The following is a 3,914-nucleotide window of genomic DNA, read 5'->3' as shown; positions in this document are numbered from 1 at the left end:
TCTCTTTCTATGCATCTTTCTATCTCTTCATGTTTATGTTTCTCTTTATATACATATCTGAGTCTTTACAATTCTTTATCTCTTCATTTTTACTTTTCTCTCTTTTCATATACTTTTCTCTTTACATTTCTTTCTGTACTGTTAAATTTGTCTTTGTGTACATTTATCTCTCTCTGTCTATACATTTCTTTATCTTTTCATCTGTACACCTTTCTCTTTCTAAACATTATGTCTTTAGCTTTGATTTTATCTCTGTCTTTCTGTGCATTCTCTATCTTGTCATCTTTACAGTTTTTCTCTTTCTATGCAGTTCTCTATCTCTTCATCTGTACACCTTTCTCTTTCTAAACATTATGTCTTTAGCTTTGTTTTTATCTCTGTCTTTCTATGTATTCTCTATCTTGTCATCTTTACAGTTTTTCTCTTTCTATGCAGTTCTCTATCTCTTCATCTGTACACCTTTCTCTTTCTATACATTATGTCTTTAGCTTTGTTTTTATCTCTGTCTTCTATGCATTCTCTATCTTGTCATCTTTACAGTTTTTCTCTTTCTATGCAGCTCTCTATCTCTTCATCTGTACACCTTTCTCTTTCTATACATTATGTCTTTAGCTTTGATTTTATCTCTATCTTTCTGTGCATTCTTTATCTTGTCATCTTTACAGTTTTTCTCTTTCTATACAGTTCTCTATCCCTTCATCTTTACATTTCTCTATCGCCCTACCTAAACATTTTTCTATTTCCCTATCTAAACATTTCTGTCTCTCTATCTAAACATTTCTCTATACATTTATCTATGTCATTATTTAAACATTTCTCTCTCCCTATCTACACATTTCTCTATATATACATTACTCTATCTCCCTATCTAAACATTTCTCTCTCCCTATCTAAACATTTCTCTATCTATACATTTCTCTATATATCCCTATCCAAACATTTCTCTATCTAAACATTTCTCTATCTACACATTTCTCTATATCTCCCTATCTAAACATTTCTCTATCTACACATTTCGCTATCTTCCTATCTAAACATTTCTCTCTCCCTATGTAAACATTTCTCTTTCTATACATTTCTCTATCTCCCTATCTAAACATTGCTCTCTCCCTATCTAAACATTTCTCCTTCATCCACTAGGGGACACTGGAGTTCAAGACAGTGGGGTATAGACGGTGGTAGAGTAGAGCCTGGCACTTTAAATAATTCAGAAGTGTGACTGGCTCCTCCCCCTCTATGCCCCATCAGCCCCAGTTTTAGAAATGTGCCCGAGAAGAGCCGGTCACATAGGGCTGAGCTCCAGCCCACACTTAGTAATTTTACTTTTATTTTAACTTTATTTATTTTCATAGCTTCAACAAGCATTGAGGACAGGCTGACAGAGTGCTGCGTCTGTCAGCCTGCTACATGGAGGCATCAGGAGGACCCGCCACCACTAATAAAGAGTGCGTGTCCGGGTCCCAGGCACCCTGGCAGTAGCTCAGGGAGGGACACGCCACAGCTTAATATAGAAGCTGTGTCCGTGCTTCCCTATGCCTAGCCGCAGTCCTGATGCCAGCAGCTGGTAAGTATAGCTCTGTTCCCCTGACTAGCGGGGGACTGAGTTAGATCTGCGGCCCCTCCGCCCCCTCCCAGGCTCATACAGTCCTGGATTCCTGTTATAACGCCGCTAGCGTTATTACAAGGGGCGGAGCTACCGCGCATATAGCGCAGATACCCATCAAGGGAGACTGTTCAGACAGTCTGTAATTACATAGGTGCGCTGTGCACTGCCCTGCTACGAGCTGCTGGCGCATCTCTTAACATCCCTGCACTGCTGAGTCAGCGCTGGCTCACTTAAAAGAGTCTGACAGCGCTGTGTGACTGCTGCCGATGTGATCTCCTCCTCCCTCTGCTCTATGCCATAGTGGTGAGCAGCAGGGGTTAGTTTATTGCCGGTTAAGACCGGATGCAGTTAGCGCCGGGGCTCTACTCCCGGCAGGGAGGGGGCGTGGCTTAGGTCCGGCAGCCGTTACTGCTCCCGGGGAGCAGGCACCGCATATTTTTTCTAGCCTCTCAGTTGGCGCGCACTACAGCGCAGGCATATGCAGAGACTGTCACTGTACAGAATACAGGCAGTCTGTAACTTGCAGAGGCAGCTGCTTGCAGTGCAGGGAGAGGCGTAGAAGTTTGTGCCTGAAGACGCTGCACTCACTGTACCGCTGCTGGAGTTAGTTCCAAGCACATTTGTCTACCTATGACATAATGCAATATGGGTAGCTTTGTATACATGCCTACATGAGTTAAGTGTATGTATGAGTATATATGTGTATATATATGGGGCTTTCCTGCTTATATATACTGTCTGTTAAAACCAGTTTTGTTCTATTGATGTTTCCAATGATAAAGCGCGGCGGAATACGCTGCGATATATAAGAACTGTTAATAAATATATAGATGAAGAGGACCTATGTGTATAGTCTCCCCTGTGCATAGCTGTAGAATCTAGATAGAACCTAGTTTGGTCTCTATTATAGTACAATGCTGAGGCATACTGAGCTGATTACAAATTATGCACGCAGTGTAGCAGTCTTCCTGCTTACTTAGTCACGCAGCGGAATGGTCCATATAGAACTTGGCTCATCTCTGTAGTTCCTATATGGTGGTCAGATTCCAGCAATGAACTTGTTAGTACTTTATCTAGCAGTAATGTACTTATATTATGTAGGGGAGAGCACTTCAAAACTGTCGACCCCACAACTATCCTAACTGCTGCCCTACGTCATTGTGATGTCACTGTGTAGAGATAGTTGCGACTATTTTACAATTGTCTATCTCAAGATGGCTGCTGGAGTCTGTCAGATTAGGAAATTAATCAGTACTCACTAATGTCAGATGTTATTGAAGCAGTACCTCTACATATCATGGGACCCGCCGCCACTATTATAGAGTGAGTGTCTGGACCCCTGACACTAGCTCAGGGAGGAACATGCCGCAGCCTAATACAGAGGCTGTGTCCATGTCACTTTGCCCTCCGCATGACAAATATGCCTGTATACGTTAAATATAATGCAGTATACTTCATTGATCTGAGGTTGTCCTTTTGATCCCCACTTTGATAAGGTGGGTTCAACTGGAGCTCAAATGGCTCACCTGATAAGACAAGGGCAGAAGGCTCCCAGGATCTATACCAGTCTGGGACAGCGCGCTGCTAAAATATCAGGCCTACAGAGGATGGACACACGGCACATCAGCAGTCTCCCTGCGTGGAGGTAAGCCACAGTTCATACTTACCTGGCAGGGGAGATACCATGATTACAAAGGTGATTCTCCCAGGGCGAGGCGCATCCATTGCACTCTGGGTGTGCTGACCCCCGATGATTTCTCAAAATGCGGAAATCTCGACTGCATAATTTGTGGAAGTGGGGGACTGCGTTCACGCTTTCTCCTGGATAAATTATCGTTACCTGTGACCTTGTATGAGGGTACATGTATGTATGTATGTATGTATGTATATATATATATATATGTATATATATATGTATGTATGTATCGCTTCTTATCCTTGCCATAAAGGCAGGGGTAGGATTTGTTCTTATCAGTTTTATATCTGATACCTTGCATGTTTTAAAAAGAAAGATACTGCAATTGGAGGCTGGACTCTCCTGCTGCGGTGGGTTGGTACAACAACTTCTATTTACACCTACTATGTATGAATGTATTTGTTATATGTGTGGGTATGCCTATGCTTCCGCAATCATTAGGTTACCTCTAATTCCACAGATGGGAAGCCAGCTGGGATTACCAGAAGCTGTAGGCTATAATATATTATATTGGCTCTATAGACTAGAGTCATGTTCTGCAGTTTACATTGTGATAGTCACAATTCCCTAAGGCATGGCTTCTAATATGGACCATATACTTGTCTGGGAGCC

General features: G+C 42.3%; 1 non-coding gene across 1 annotated transcript; it reads left to right on the top strand.

Moving 5' to 3' along the window:
• Window positions 1-3,265: 3,265 nt before the first annotated feature.
• On the top strand, window positions 3,266-3,430 carry LOC148479213 (U1 spliceosomal RNA). Its single transcript, XR_015871987.1, has one exon. It is a non-coding gene; the product is annotated as a U1 spliceosomal RNA (small nuclear RNA).
• The last annotated feature ends 484 nt before the right edge of the window (window positions 3,431-3,914 follow it).

This window comes from Taudactylus pleione, unplaced genomic scaffold (assembly GCF_031769625.1).
Source record: "Taudactylus pleione unplaced genomic scaffold, aTauple2 ptg000629l, whole genome shotgun sequence".
In the NCBI taxonomy this organism is placed as follows: domain Eukaryota; kingdom Metazoa; phylum Chordata; class Amphibia; order Anura; family Myobatrachidae; genus Taudactylus; species Taudactylus pleione.
This window is presented reverse-complemented; position numbering and strand designations above follow the sequence as displayed.